Raw genomic sequence first — 17,346 nt, 5'->3', positions numbered from 1 at the left:
GGGAGCTTCTCCATGTCTGTAATGGCAGCGCTTGAAGAGGAGGACTACAGAATGGAAACAGAGGCCCCATCAAAATGGAAAAGGGTTTAAATGGATTTAAATGGAGTCCAAACAGGTAGACTCGTAATTAAATTTAGAAAGGTTCCTATAAACTTTGACAAGAGCCGGCATGGCACCATGGTTTCAGTATTGGACTATGACTAAGGAGACCAGGGTTCAGTTCTCAGCTCAGCCATGAAACCCACTGGGTGACTTTGGGTAAGTCATATACTCTTAGTGGGGGGAAGCAATGGCAAACCTCCTCAGAACAAATCTTGCCAAGAAAACTTCATGATACCATCACCATAGGGTTGCCATAAGATGAAAATGATGTGAAGGCACACAACAAACAAACAAACAAACAAACAAATTTGAGAAATTCTCACAATCTTTCCCCCTGTTGTTGTTTTCAAACACATCCTTATTTTTCTATCAGTAGTAAATTGCCCTTGCTTATTCTGGAATCTATACTAAAAATGGTTCACGACAGCCACAAAGCACAAAACTGAGAAGACTTTGTCCCTCTTCCCAAAAGTTTATTCATAAATCTTTGCTTACATGTGGTAGGTAGGTAGGTATGGAACAATGCAGCAGTTAATAAAGGAACACAATAAAGAGCACAATCTACTAAAACCAAAGTGATCAGAGCTATACTACTATACTTCCAAGTGACACAGATTGGCACATTGTGATGGCAACTTGAGGTCCTTCAGGTGTTGTTGGACTGCAGCTCCCATCATCCCTCACTATTGACCAGGCTGTTTAGGACACATTCACTGGCTACCTGCTCCTTTCTGGGTACAACTCAAAGTGCCGGTTATGACACATAAAGCTCTATACAGCTTAGGTGCAGACTATGTGAAAGATCTGCCTTTACGAGCCTGTTCGAATTTTAAGATCACTGGGGACAGTTTTCCCTTCAGCCCAAAATCTTCATTGGTATGTTTGCTGAACATACCTGAGAGAGCCTCTTTGGGGCTGCTCCCAAGCTGTGGAACTCTCTGCCACAAGAGACTAGCCTGACCTCCTTCCACCAGCAGGTAAAGACCTTTGGACCTGAACAAGCTTTCAGAGACTAAATGGCTATACGAATATGTCTTTAATGGGGCTGCTTAATTTTTATTTTCTTGTCATGGCTTAAAATGAATTTATAATGTTTTAAAGTATGGTTGTTTTAATATGGTAGCTTATTTAATTTTTTTAATTTTTTTTGTTACTAGTACAGGTTCAGTATCCCCTATCTGAAACTCTGAAATTTGAAATGCTCCAAAATTGGAAACTTTTTTTCATGTATGGCTGAGATAGTGACACTTCTGCTTTCTGATGGTTTAATATACACTAGCTTTGTTTCATGCACAAAATTATTAAAAAATATTGTATAAAATTACCTCCAGGCTATGTGTATAAGATGTATAGGAAACATAAATGAATTTCAAGTTTAAACCTGGATCCCATCTCCAAGAATGAATGGATATGCAAATATAGTGGACCCTTGCTATCTGCTGGGTTTGGTTTCAGGACCCTGCCCTCCCTTAGATACCCAGATCTGTAGATGTTCAATTTCCATTTTATAGAATGGTGTAGTAAAATGGTATCTCTTATGTAAAATGGCAAAATCAAGGTTTGTTTTTTGGAATTTTTAAAATGTTTTCAAGCTGTGGATGGTTGAATCCATGGATGCAGAATCTGTGGATGCAGAAGGCCAACTGTAAAAACTTCTGGTCCCAAGCATTTTGGATAAGGGATACTCAACACGTATTCAAATCATGCACCTCATGCTGTGAGCTGCCCTGGCTCTCATTTAGATGAAAAGCTATACAGACTATAAAAGACTAGTAAGCATTGTGGTGCAAGAAACAAGGTAATTTATGAGATATATTGCTTTTGAGTTGCACTTTTATCTAAATAATTTATTGCCACAAATCAAGGATTATAGTGATTTATTCAAATATGATGTACATCAGGAGTGGGTAAAGTGTGGTCTCTGGTCCTTGGTCTCTGACCCTAAATATGACCCTTGGTCCCCCCAGAAGGTTCCCCTAGATGCTTTTTAAAAGGGTGTGTGTGTACTTTTGGACAATTTGTTGCCTCTAATCCAGTGCAAACTGGCCAAACTGCCGTGGTTTTCTTCCTGTGAACCTGAAAAGGCTCTCCAACCTCTCCAAAACATGAAAATTGGCCCAAATGGCATCGCTTTGAGTATGCTAAATCTTACTCTTGTGGTTTACCGGGTGACGCAGGAAGGAAAAATGGCCCCTGCTCCTTGTGCAGTTGTTTATCCCTATGTACATTGTAATATACTAGGAGAAATATTGGCTATATCTACACTGCAGAAATAATCCAGTTTGACACTGCTTTAACTGCATGGTTCCATACTATGGAATTCTGGGAACTATCATTTTGTAAACCTTCTCTGTCAGAGAGCTCCGGTGCCACAATAAACTACAATTCCCAGGATTCCCTAGCATGGAGCCATGGCAGTTAAAATAGAGACAAACTGCATTGTGTCTGCAGTGCAGATGCAGCCATAGAATGTTTTTAAAGATCTCCTTGAAAGGATTTAGCTTTTAGGAAGAAGAGAGTATATGTGTGTATGTGTGTTTAAATAGCCAAAGTACAGTATTGTTAAAGTCTTTGTATAGCATCAAAAAAAGTTCTTTTCTATGGAGTTTATGGAGATTATAATTGATTTTAACTGTGATTTTTTTAATATTGTTTTAATATCTGACTGGTTTAATCTTTTTTTAGTATTACTATGGCGGGATACAGACGGGCAAAAGGGGTGTGTTCATGACGTCATGAAGGTATAGCCTTCAGACGGCCCTTACCTGAATGCCGCCATGAACACGCCGCCCGCACGCCCCAAGCGGGAAGAAGCGACATTAAAAAGGTGCTGCTTTTCCCTGCTTCTTTTCTATATACTGCGCAGCTGCGCATCTCTGTCTGTAAGCTGCTGCACCGGTACGCCAGAATTGCTACGCCGCTAATTTAAGTTGCCCATTTAAAAGCTCCGAGTCAGCTGCGTCACATAATGAGTCGGGGTCCTGGAACATGCGCAGTTTGCACCGAGGCTCTAATTAGAGCGTCAGATGCCATGCAGATGTGGAAGCTGCAGCACAGCTGCACTCTATTTTAGTGCTCGTAACCCTAACCCTAACCCTAACCCTAGAGCAACATGTATGCATGCACTGCTAGAATTGGGGAAAGTTTGGAATTTAAAGTGAACCCCTACACACATTCCTGTGCCATTTTCACCTAACAATAAAAAACCCTAAAACTTTAAATATTTACATATGTACAAGGGAGGTGATGGGGGATGGCAGGGGGACAGCGGTGGCAGAGGCGATAGCTGTGGCTGTGCATTGCAGATTCAGCAAGAGCGTGGGGACCAAAGGAGAGGAGGCATCCATGATGCTGGTGACATTGGCAACATGCAAGCGGACAAGGATGCCAACACCAGCTGATCACCAGCTGGCAGGAGACCACTATTGTTCTTGGGCAGGGCGAGGGAAAAAGTTTTAAAGGGGCTTGGGCGCTTTAAATGTGCACATAGGCTTTCTGCCGCCGCTGCTGAGCGCCGCAGCTGCGCAGCGGCGCATCCGCCAGCTGGCAAAAGAAAAAAAAAAGCCCCGTTTTTGGCCGCCCGTGCAGAAGCTGCCTCTCACTTTGCAGCGTCCTGCGAGGTGGCGGTTTGGAAACTGCGGGTCAGAAACGGCCCCAGGTGAGGCGTCTTCACTGCCCCCCATGTGGAAGCTCCATCACCTGAGCCACGCCCCCAGGGCGGGCGGTCTGGAGGCTCCGTATTCAGCAGAATACACCTCCAAGACGTCTTCCCCTGCCCGTCTGTACCCCGCCTATGTTTTTATACTGGGGTGGATAGGGGTTTTTAGAATTTTAACTGTATCCTCTTTTATTGTTGTAATCCGCTTGGATTCCAAGTGATTAAGCGGAATATAAATAAATCATCATCATCATCATCATCATCGTCATCCCATGCCTCTTTTCACCTAATCTGGGCATGGACCAGGCATGGGCTTAAACAGATCTTATTGCACACCTCCATTCCCAATTCAGCTGCATCACTTACCTGATCCGAACACCTGGTGTACTTTTTGAAGAACGGGAAAGTATCGTTCTTCAAAAAGTACAACATGAGTTCAGATAGGGTATGTGATGTGGCCAAGTTGGGCAGGGAGGCATGCAATAAGATCCATTTAAGCCTGTTTAAACCCATGCCCAGCCCATGCCCATATTGGGTGAAAAAAGACACGCGATAATCTCCTATTACACAGGGCTAGTAAAGTGCTATTACAGTAGGATAATAGGGTCTGTGGCAGGTACTTATCACACAATGTCATGTCTCTCTTGTTGCTGTCTTCCATTTCAACTGTTGGTGAAGAGCAACTTTTCATTGATAGTTTTCTCCCGTTAAAAACTCTGATTTGGTGTAAAGCCCATTTCCAATACATTATCGATTCCATTAAAGTTGGATGGTGAAGAAAGTTGACAGGAAGAAAATCAACTCATTTCAAATTTATAATCGTATATATCTGATTACATGTATTGATTAGTTTTTATATTATATTGTATTTTTTTAATTTTACCTAGATAATTTGATTTATAACTGTATTGTATAGTTTTATTTATTATTCCTTCCTTTCCTCTGGGTGTATGTGTATGCACACATTTTAGATGATACACTTCTGGCAAGACCCACTGTTTTCAGTTGTTGTACTTGTAAAACACTACATAAATTGATAGTGCAATAACAACAATAACAATGGCCCGGTAGAGACTGCTGAAAAGTGGCAGTCTGGGGCCAATTTTAGGGCTCGGGATTTCGGAGCAACTGCATGGTACCGAGGTCTACTATGTAGCGGTGGCGCCATCATGGTGGCCTTCCATCCACACAGGGGCCGCCATGATGACGCAAGCATGGCGCAGCATATGCATGTCACGGTGCTGCACTTGCGTCATTGATGTGCAACAGTGCGCTAATGGTGCACTCATGGCATCTGCCGCACACACCAAAAATAACCTGCTTTTAGCGGGTTCTTTTTGGTGTGGAGGAAGGTTGCGCGGTTTGGCTACTGTGGCATCCCTCAGGGGAAAAAACAGGTGCCTTCAGCCCGCCCTTTCAGGGTGGTCTGTTGAGCCCCTATAATAACAATAGTTGTGGTGCTGCAGGACAGTGCTGTGGATGCCATGAACTACAGAAGAGAAAAAAGATAGTATTTAGAGCACGTCAAACTGAATTCTCAATAAAAATGAAGATGACTAAACTGAAGTTGTCATACTTTGGACATATCATGAGATGATGTGACTCACTGGAAAGACAATAATGCTTGTGAAAATGGAAGGCATTAAGAAAAGAGAGAGATCAGACTAGAAGTAGACTTAGCCAATGAAGGAAACCACAAGTGACCTGAGTCTGCAAGACTTATTCATAGGGTTGTCATAAGTCGAAACTGATTTGAAGGCAAATAACAAAATACCTGCAAGGCATTTATCTTGCAAATCACAGGGATAACATGCCAATCAAATGGAAATCTCCAAGCCACAAATCTCTACCCGAAATGGATGTTATTGGCATCAAGAAGCTCCATGCAGTTCTACTGATCAGCTTGGTGAAAGATTTTGCAAGCTGACATTTTTAAAGCTAGCTAAAGAGGCCAAAATCCTGTAAAAGATAAAATGCAAATTAAATCTATTTTAAAGGAATTATAGTCTAATACCAAAAAACAAGATGGGAGAGCAGGAGAGCTTGGTACTAAATGGACACAATATGAGTATCAGAAATCTAGCAGGATAGAGATAATTTGTGGCCATACAGTAGAACTTGGAAAATAACAAATTATTAGTTATAATTCCAATGCTGCCATAAGATTTATCACTGTACTGTAGTTACTTTGTTCTTTTTAAAGAGATATTAAATTATGATAATAGAAGCTCAGATATAATGCATATCACAAACTGGAAAAGGCACCAAGGCAAGAGATATATCACTTTGGTTAATAACAAGAGTCAAGGAATGTTTTTTGTCTTTTTAAATTACTTTATTTCAACACACACATATGATAAACAAAAAAAGCTTTCCTTGGAAAATAGATTGTTCATATGAGGTGAACAGAACAGAGCACAAACATTGGGAAAATAAATGTAACTTGATAACAAGGTAAGAAATAATAATAGTATGCAAAATATACTTTAAATATATCAAAAACAAATAAGAGAATGGCTGAGTTTATAAGATGATGCAAGATAGAGGACATTAATAGAGGGAACATGTGACTGCTGGGTTACACAGGATTCTCCTCCTGTCTTACAACATAGAGTTTGAGGCTTTTCTTCCCTCAGAACTATCTCGTTAACCCTTGGTTCTCCCATTGGCCCCAAGTCTTATCCCAGTCCACTCTCTTAACAAGTGACTCAGATATGGACTCCCAATATCCTTTTCTATTAAGTGTTTTAATGTTCTTGGTAGCGTGCTTCTGATGTTGTTATTTATAAATCACTTCAAGCCACTCCTTTGTAAACAAGAAGGAAAATAACTTTTATTTACAGACAGAAGTTAAGTTAGGGGCTTGACAGAGGGGTGCTTTGCGCCAGCCTGGGCCTGAACTAGGGGTGTGAGGAGGCTGAGCGTTTACCTCTCAGCAACCCTACTTTTTGGCGGTTGATACTCAAGGCTTGTTGTTGCAATGTGTACATTACTTCACTTGTTACAAATTCTTTTTGTTCCAGTTCACTCACTGACCTTAGGCAGGTTTCACACCACCAAAAAGTACATGCTCGGCATGTACTAGGGTTAGGAAGGGGCGTCCTTTCTGGACGCCCCTAACCCTAGTACGTGCCAAGCACGTACAAAATGGCGGCACCCCTTCTACATGGGTGCCACCATTTTGACATCGTGGACGCTTAGTGTCTGCACATCTCGGCGCCATTATGATGCCGCAAGTGCACCAATGGCACTTTGCAGCATCATAATGGCGCCGCAAAAAGAAGCCGCTTTTTGCGGCTTCTTTTTGCTGCACGGAGGAGCCGCGCGGTTTGTCCGCTGCAGCTCCTTCATGCAGCAAACACTGGCGCTGGCAGACCAACCTTTTGGGCGGTCTGTAATGCGCCTTAGTTACACTTCAGATTGTGTTATATTTCTCTAACACAAGTTCCAATAAAGCCCCTTCATTAGGAGTATAAACCCTATGAAAGTCTGGCTCACTTCACAAGTCACAGTCCCCCAGAATAAGGTGGTTATGAGCCTCCCTGAACTAAAAGAACATAATACTCTCAGATAATTTCACTGGACTTCTAAATCTTTCTTCCTTACACGGGAGTTTGAATCTTGTTAAGGCTAATCTCCCTTCTAACTGTACCTCTTGCAGTACATGACACTCTCATCTAACTTCATTGGACTTCTTTTGTACTTTTAAATCTTTCTACCTTACATGGGAGTCTAAATCCCATTTAGGTTTTGTACTGAAACCTCTTCTCTGTTTAACTGTACATGAGACACTCCTATTCTCTTAACAGCTCCTCCTCCTTTTTATAGCCACTCTTTCATAGGCAGGCCCTGACCTTTTTGCCAGCCTGCCTCTGACTGGTTGTTGTGAACATTCAGAGTTATTGAATTACAATAAGTTAAAAATATTTCTTTGAACTAAAAAAAAAGGCAAAGGTCTGGAGCTCTTTAGTTTTCCATGCAAAAGATGCCAGCCTCAAGCCCTGGCTACACCAGATAAGTCTGGATACTATTCTCACCTGAAAACTTGAGAAATCACTGCTTGTCAGGCTATTTAGAAAGAATGTGTGTTGTACTTGATGATGATGATGATGATGATGATGACGACGACAATAGCCATCGCTGCTAATTGAAAGAGGTCCATTAAATTCAATTGCCCTTGGATCATGCTCATACTGTACATCCTGTTTTGGCAGAATAACATTTAATTTGCTGTATAATAGAACCAACCAAATCAAATAGTTAATGGTAGAGGGCCTTGAAGATGATCCCCCTCTTTTTAAAGGACAATATCATTTGAAGCATCAGAAACGAAGGCCAAAGATCACTGTCAAGAATGGAATTTACAGACATTACTCTACTAAACTAATTAAAGAAATAAAGGATTGTGTGGGCAGCAACACCTGCCTCTTAGGGTAATAGAAAACCTGTTAAAATATGTATGTGTGTGTGTATTCATTACCAAACAGGCAGTCCTATCATCATCAGTAGAGCAGTGGGCAGAAACAAGCTAGGTTCAACTTAAACATGATTTCACCAAGCATCCAAGACTAAGTTTTTGCTATTAAAACTCCCACAGTTATTTGGCTGTTTAATGACTTGTGACACATAAGTTTAACTGAAACTTTGTGACCAATAGTCAGACATACACAATCTAAAGTGTGCAGTCTGGTGTTCTCTGTGGATCTTTGGTCTGCACCCAGAGTGCCATAGGATCAAAAACCTATGCATGCCTCCTTTTTCATTATCAGAGAATGCAAAGAACCTTGCTCAAATAGTTCAACTGATCTCTACACATTTTGATACTGCTGGGTGTGCATTTTGATTTATAGTTTACAGGGGGTATTATCTGATGTTTGTGGTCCTTTGTGTTGTCATTTTCAATGTTTAAGGCCCCCCTCCTTTGATTTGGTATATGTAGACCATAACATTGGCCCTCCATTTTAGGAGAGGAAACATTAATTATTAAGGTACTTCTTTTTTGTATATATAAGAACCAATTTTGCAAAAACGATCAGCAATAATTGTGTAGATTTTTTTGTCCATAACTTTTCATGAAAAAATAACATCCATTACTTGTGAATTAAACTCATGCTATAGATATTCTTTCAAAAGAAAAAATAATGATTAGACTTGTGGAACTGGACTATAAAAGTTGAATGATTGTGGCCAGGATCCACTGACTGTCAGTGGAATTGGGAAGATGACACTCTCCCTTTCTCACTGCAGTCAGTCCTCTATGCACCCCCAAAACCTGCAGGAATATCTGGGCCTCTTCCTCTATGCACTGGCATCTTAAGGGAGGAGGGAAGAAGAGATGTAGGGTGCAAAAACAAAACAAAACAAAACAAAAAACTCCAAGTCCCACTGTGCATAACAAATGAGATGTTTGCCTTAGATCTGCCCTTTGAATGAACAGATGAAGATGAGCTGTGCTGCATGAACACATATCCTGGACTTATTTATTGGTCCAAATTACAACTCTCTCTTTCAGGGAAGGTAGCAACAATAAAAATGAATATATTACCCAAATTCATCTTTTTGTTCCAAAATTTACCAATAGTGGATAACATAAAATATTTTGAAATTTGGCAAAGGGAGCTAACAAAATTTCTCTGGGAAGGAAAAAAAATCCAGAATAAAATGGAAAATACTAACAGATGAAGTGAAAAGAGGGAGACTGGCACTTCCTAACCTGAAGTTATATTTTGATGCAGCTTGTCTACTCTGGATAGAAGAATGGACAAAATTACAGAATGACAGACTACTTTACCTAGAAAGCAGCAAACTTAGGTTTGGCCTCCACGCATTTCTATGGTATAACAAACTAAAAGATAATGCAGATTTTGCCCACCACAGGAAGGCCATACTAAAATCATGGCTAAGGACAAAAAAAACCTTTTATACAAAATTACCAACATGGGTCTCTCCACAAGAAGCCATTTTCGGCAGAACGAGAAAGGATATAAATGCACCATGGATAACCTATAAAGATTTATTAAACAACACGAAAAAAGATGACTTCTCCCTCAAATCGTTTGAATTGCTCAAAGAAGAAGGGAAGATCACTGACTGGTTCAGATATGCACAACTGTCTGACAAAATGAAAAAGGATAAAAAAGAGCCTGGACTGAGTAAGGAAACTACGATCATAGATAAAATCTTATTTGATACAGAGAAAGGCCATATCTCAAAGTATTACAAGGCACTTAAAGAGAGAGATTTAGAACATGAAGAAATAAAACACAGTATGGTGGTCTGGGCTCAAGAAGTGGGAAAACCCATAGAACTGTCTAAATGGGAGAAGACACTCAAAGAATCTAACAACTTTACGCTGTGCCTAAACTACAGAGAAATTTTTTAAAAAATGTTTCATCGCTGGTATATTACCCCCCATAAGTTAAAACACATTTATAAGACAGCAAATTCAGATTGTTGGAAATGTCATAAAGCTAATGGTACATTCCTTCACATGTGGTGGAATTGTAAAATGGCAACATCTTTTTGGAAGACAATTCATACCGCATTAATTGAAATTACACAGTGCAACATACCATTTGATCCTCTACTCTATCTCTTAAATATGATACCAGAAAACCTAAGTAATGAGGCAGGAAAAAGCAAACTGAACAGACGCATCATTTTGTACATGGTAACGACAGCAAGGATTTTATATGCTAAACACTGGAAGAGTAACACTCTACCAACAAAAGAAGAATGGCTAAACGATCTTAACCATGCTATGCAGATGGACATCCTGACAGCAACATTGAAAGAAAAAAGACTTGAAGAAGTGGAAAAAGAATGGGTATGTGTACAGAACTACAGCTGGAAACAATGGAGAATGTATGACTCTGCCAAATTAGCAATTTGATTGTTTGCGCTCTTTTTACCTTTTACACTCTAAGGCTAGACCTCTTTGCTAAGTGTCCCTACTCTTTGAGATATAAAATACTATTAGTTCTGAAATGGGAATATTGAATGTAAATTGAAAAGTAGAAAATGTATATACTATAATAGTCTCTGAAATGTTCTGATATTGATAGTGTTAGTTAATGCAACAATTTGCTTACAAATCCCAATCTTACGCATAGAATTTATCTTTTTTAGGAATTATGATTTAGCTTCATTAGAACAAGTACAGTATAGGAAACTAGGAAGTGTTTAAGAGAATATGAAGAATCCATGCAAAATAGTTATATGTTAAATGTGTTTTTAGATGTAAGTCTTTGGATTGGTATGTATATTGTATTGGTTTCATTTGTCTACTCATTTGTTTGTTTGTGTTGTCAGGTTATACTGTTGTTATTGTGAATGTGAAAGTGTCCAGACCAACATTTTGTATTTTTATATTTCAATAAAATTTAATTAAAAATCCAAAAAATATATATATCCTGAACTTATTTATGGCAGATCAGCTGTTGTCTAAATGATGGTCCCAGAATGACAAATAATCACAGGAAGAATGACACCTTACTCTCCCATCTTCTATCTCCTTCTTCTCCTGTTATTGTTCATCCAGAACAGGGGTAGTACTAAAAGAGCACGAGGAGTTCAAACTACTTAAGGGGTGGTGATATCACTACTCCCCAAACAACTGCCTTTGGGTGGAAACTGTGGCATTCAGCTGCATCCCTTTAAAACTCTTGAAGAGATGGTGTGAGTTGGGTGAGGATCAGTGGGAGGAGCAAGGACAAGTCCCAGTTTTCTTCTAAAATTAAAATTTTAAGTGTTAAAATTATTTTTAATTTTAAAAAATTCTTCTAAAACTTTCATTACAAAATATCACGTTACCAAATTTTCACTTTAACCACATGAAACTATGTACATGTAAATATGTTTAAGTTGTGTGCATGATATTGTAATTTAAATGTATAATTTTAATTTTGCTAGTTGTTTATGTCACTACTATTACCATTACATTCAGTGATATATCAGAATATGATTTATGAGTAACAGCAGTACAAAAAACATAACTAAGGGGCGGCCTGCAGGTGCCTCAATTTTCACCAGATTGGGGCTGTGGCAACTACATGCTGCAGCCCCAATCTGGCCTTTCCAGGATGCAAAAAGGAGCCGCTAAAGTGGCTCCTTTTTGTGCCTTAAGGGTGTGATAGCCATGGCGGTATGGCTTTACAATGCTCCTTCGGCACTGCATCATGCAGATGCAGTGCTGGAGGAGAACCATGATGCCTTGAATCGTGTGGTGCACAACATCATGCCGCCCTGGGGGTGGAGCTGGGATGTGCATCCTATAGATGCCACGCCATGACTCCAACCCCAACCCAGCCTTTAAGGCCAGTGTGTACAGGGGGTAAGATTCTGTATGGTGTGATATGGGAAGAGGTCAGTGGGTGGAGTGATACTGTGATTTACTGCACCAAGTGATTCCAATCCTAGTGACACCCCTGATCTTGAAACTCTATAGAATTGCTAACTCTTGATAAGCCAACACTTTATAAGATCCAACATCAGATTTATAAGTTTATATAGAGGAGCTGTGGTCTAGCCCATCAAGAGGCTGGGAAAAACTGCCATTGTGGGTGGGTGGGTGGCTAGAAGTTTTTCACATATTTGGAGATCCTGGATTAAATTTTAAACAATAAATGCTTTCTTTTCTATATTCTTTTTCTTCTCCAAACAAATAGTGTGTAAATTGGAATGGTAACCATCCCACAGCCTTAGGACGAGAATAGGATATAAATTTAAATAGGTCCAGAGGAAAAATATACCCATGCACTGTCTAACTTTAAAATAAAATACTTCCCAGATGTTAAAAATGAACATATAAAAACACTGTAAACTTCCATTGAGAACAGTTGGCAACATGGAACTGACAACTGTCCAAAAAGTGAAGTGGCAGATGGATTTTTCTATGAAAATTCTGCTACTTAGGACTCAGGAAATGTCACTGGAAACTGAATTTCTCCAGCTGCTTTCACTGCTTTTGTTAATGGTCTGGGTTGGACTAATCTGCCTGTTTCACTTTTCAGATGAAGTTTTTCAGCTACAGTGTTGGTCTGTCCTATGTCCATGCCTGTTTGCAATTATTTTAAATAAGAACTCTGCATGAAAATGTGTTGGTACTTTTGCATCCATTGTTGCCCACACAGAAATTTGGGTCAGCTAGCATAGCAGAGTCTGATCAAAGCACTTCTCAGGACCTTCTGCCCCACCATGGGAGGTTCCCAGCTAAAAGTAGATTTACACCTACAGACCTATACCTGGGTGTAACCTAGGGTTGCCAGGTTGAAAACTAGAGATGATTCCTATGCTTTTAATGGTTGTGTAGAAGAGGGAATTTCAGCAGGTGTTGCTTATCACACAGGCTGCTTCTACACTGCAGAATTAATGCAACTTGACGCTGCATTGACTGTCATGGTTCCTCCTATGGAATCTTGGGTTTTGTACTTTGTTATGGCACCAGAACTCTCTGGCAGAGCAGGCTAAATATCTCACAAAACTACAAATCCCAGAATTCCATAGCATTGAGCCATAGCAATTAAAGTGGTGTCAAACTGCACCAATTCTGCAGTGTAGATGCAGCCACAACCAGTTGACAAGAACACCTCTTTAAATTCTCTCATCTACACAACCATTAAAAGTACATGTGCCCTCTAGTCTTCAATCTGGCAACCCTACACCATAATAAAATTCACTCCACATTGGGAGAGAGTTTCCATCATCCCTGGACCTCCTAGCAGATTGTGGTGCTTGATCTATTTATCACTGATTTGCTTTTATTGCCAGAGGCGTTGTGAGTTTTCCTGCTTCACTGTTTTTCTGCTTCTTGACTTAGGGAAGAGGGAATCAATTACTGTTCCACTGTAAACATCCAAATATCTGGGTACATCCCCAGCAGACATGGTTACACTGGCATTGAATTAAACAGCCCAGTCTTTTAGCTAACAATCAAACACTTAAGTTCACAGTTTACAGAGTATTTTTCTCCTTTCAACTTATTATGCCCTTGCTGGCAAAGCTTTCCTCTTTTAAATACATCAAGCTGGTGTTTTGCAAATAGTCTCAGTTTGAAGTCATGGATTTTGTTCTGAATGAATATTCCCCAATAATTTGCCCAGCTTGAATGATTAGCAAACTACTTTTGATGACAGTACAAATCCCATTAACTAAAGCTCTCTGTAATAAATGGCTTAATCCATTTAACACTGAAATCAATGTGAAATTTTGAATGCTTTAAACGAAACCAAGCAATAGGGGTTGGTCTTAAGTACAGAAGCCAGAATGGAATTATGAGAAACCAGGCTTCCTATGAGATGATGTATATTTGTCCCCCTTTCAAAATCCCACTGGGAAGAAAAAAAGAGAAAGCAATCGACTTAGAGGGGAAACCACTGTGACATCTGTAAGGAAGAAGATTGACTGGAAATATTATTGCCATCATCATTGCACATTTTTATTTTAAGACATTCTTCAGGACTCTCTTCCCCCTCACTCTTTTACAAAGATTATTTTTATTTCAAAGCCAACACAACCAATCACCAACAGTGTTATACCCCCAGAGTGTATAGGTCAGTGTAATCACACTTTATTTTATTTTATTTTATTTTATTTTATTTTATTTTATTTTATTTTATTTCCATGCCATCTTTCTCTTAATATAGAGACTCAAGGCAGTTAACAACAAATTTAAAACAATAAAACAGTACAATACCATTCTGTTGACATTTTTGTTTCTTTGGTAACTGTCTTCTCTGTTTCTTCTACATATAGGAAATAGATCCATCAGAAGGTTTCCTCTATAAGTCAATATGCCCCCTCCCCTTGAACCTCAGATGATCTTGTTGTGGGCTCCACAAAGTTGTTTGTGTCCCAGCATGTGCAATAAACTTATAGCAAGGATTAGCAAAAATGTCATACTGTTTTCATCTGGTGAGCTCTTATTTTCTATGCCAGTTTTCCAAGCAGGCCTAATGCCCACCTAGCCAAGCTCTTAACAACAGTTTATTCATTGATTCCCCATCTTGGTAATCTTGCAGCAGTCAAAAGAAGAGATATTAAGTTTTTATCTTGGGCTGTGTTATTATCATCTCTGTCTTTACAACCACCCTGTGAAGTAAGTTAGGTTGTAAGAGAGTGATTTGCTCACAGTCACCCAAATGAGTCTGATGGCTTAGTGGGGATTTAAACCAGGATCTCCTAAATGCTAGTTCACCCCTCCTATTGCACCATGCCAGTTCTACATGGCATGATCTGAACAAATAGAATAAAAATAAACTTCACATATTTTTGCCTTCAGGCCTTGCTTCTAGGCTTCCTGGAAGCATCTGCTTGGGAGCCACTGAGAGAAACAGGATGAAGGAGAGGCAGCTCCCTCAGTCTAATTTTGCAGGGATATTCCTCTTTTGCCACCTTATAGGATTTACCAGCCAGCTGAGATTCCTTTCTCCTATAGCACACCCAAACAGCTACTCTTGTAGAAGATCATACACATCCTGGAATTTTAGATATTTTTTCTGCTTTCAAAATTGAGCAAAAAAACCTTATTTGAGACTAAAAACTATGCTGTGAAATTTTGGAGTAAGCCATCCAGTCTAATACCTGAAAATCATGTGTCTCTTTTAGCAAGAATAGTTGGGACACCATTTTCTTTCAAGCAAATGGGGAAAAAATGTTGCCACTGTTGGTTGCCTAAAGCAACTTCCCATGTTTATAAGAAAATCTCTGTTGTGGGCAGTGCTGGTTTGACATTAGCAGCTGAAAAAGTGGGATGACAGGACTATTGTCCCAAACTGGCACAGTTAGAAAGTATGGTGTTGGTTTTCTTGAAAGAACCTGATAGATTGTACTAGCTTGCTTCTCTCTTAGGGCCCATTCACATTACAAAAAAAATCGGTTCTGAAACCGATTCAATCACATGAAGTTCCTACTCACCCCGAATCTCACACAAGCGAATCCGGGGCTTGCACACCTGTTCCGTGTTAAATGGCCCCTAGCGCGGTGTTTTTGAAATCGGCGCAAATACCGTTTCTTTTGGAAAACCCCGGGTCCTGGGAATGAGAACTTGGCCTCGATCACGATCGAGGCAAATTGAGGGAGGGATTTAGGTCAGAGGGTGGGCAAAGGGCAAGGCATTTCCTCCCCTCATCGGAGGGGAGGGGGAGGAGGAAAGAGTCCTGGGAAGAAGAGAGCAAGGGAAGGCATTCTTTAGGAGCCTCTTTTCCCTGCATCCCCTGCCCAAAGCCCTCTGTCGCTGGGCATTCCTTCCCTTGCAGGAGGAAAAAATTCAGGTCATGAATGGAGCTCATGTCAGGCAACCCCCCCCCCCCTTTTCAAATTCAAACAATTTTTTTTTGAGCAAATATGCGCATTGAATACATTATGTTTGTATTCCAGAGGCAGATGGAGCTGGGCTTGCACTTTATATCCTTGGATCTCCTTGCCTTCTGCAGAGGGGGAAGCTACAAATGTTGCAAACAATCAATGTTACATTTTTAACAATTTTTTTGGAGCAAATATGCGCATGGTTTGTCTTCTTGAGCAGATACAGCAAGGGAAGCAAAGGGAAAGCTAATGTTGCTTTTAAAAGCATAAAAAAAAATGCATGGCAATCCCATCCTTTGCCTGGGACAGGGGCAGATCTGACCCCAAAGCCCACAGGTTTATAAAAAGAGAGAGAGAGAGAGAGGCATCTCTCTCCCTGCTTCAGCCGCTGAAACCCCTGTGCCTGGCTCTTTAAAAAGAGAGGACACTTTCCCCGATGCCCTGCAAACGTCACCATGATGATAGCTTGATTGGCAGCAGCCACCTCGCCAGCAGACACAGAATGCATTCGATTTCTAATTTGCAGGTCAAAATGCATTCGATTTCAAATTTGTAGTGGGCACTTGCTAACGGAGCGATTCGGGGGAGGGGCATCCGGATCAGCCCAGTTCCTTCCAGGTCTTTTAGACCAGTATGAATGGGGCCTTAGATCCTCTGATTTGTGGTTGCCTTCAGTTATGGTTAGAAATTATTGGTTCTGTTGTTGTTGTTGTTGTTGTTAAGTGCCCTTGAGTTGATTTTGACCCATGGTGATTCTGTGGATGAGACATCTCCAAGACTCCCTGTCCTCCACTGCTCTGTTCAGTTCCTGCAAACTCAAACTCATGATCTGTTTAATAGCGTCCATCCATTTAGTATGCAGCCTTCTTCTCTTTCTGTTTCCCTCCAAGTTTCCTAGCATTATTATTTTTCCTAATGACCCATGCCATCTCATGATGTGCCTGAAGTATGACATCCTTAGTTTTGTCATCTTGGCTTCCAAGGAGATTTCTGGCTTGATCTGCTCTAGGACCCATTTGTTGGTCTTTTTGATTGTCCATGGGATTCTCAGCACTCTTCTCCAGCACCACATCTCAGATGAATGGATTTTCTTCCAATCATCTTTCTTAACTGTCCAGTTTTCACATGCATACATGGTAATAGGGAATACAATGGCTTGTATGATTTTAACTTTCATGCTCAGTTGTATATCTTTGTATTTCAGAATCTTTTCTGGTTCTTTCATAGCTGCCCTCCCCATTCTTAATCTTCTGATTTCCTGACTGAAGTCCCCTTTCTATCAA

This window comes from Sceloporus occidentalis, unplaced genomic scaffold (genome assembly GCF_023333645.1).
Source record: "Sceloporus occidentalis isolate IW3139 unplaced genomic scaffold, rSceOcc1.0.p SCAF_4, whole genome shotgun sequence".
Classification (NCBI taxonomy): domain Eukaryota; kingdom Metazoa; phylum Chordata; class Lepidosauria; order Squamata; family Phrynosomatidae; genus Sceloporus; species Sceloporus occidentalis.
This window is presented reverse-complemented; position numbering follows the sequence as displayed.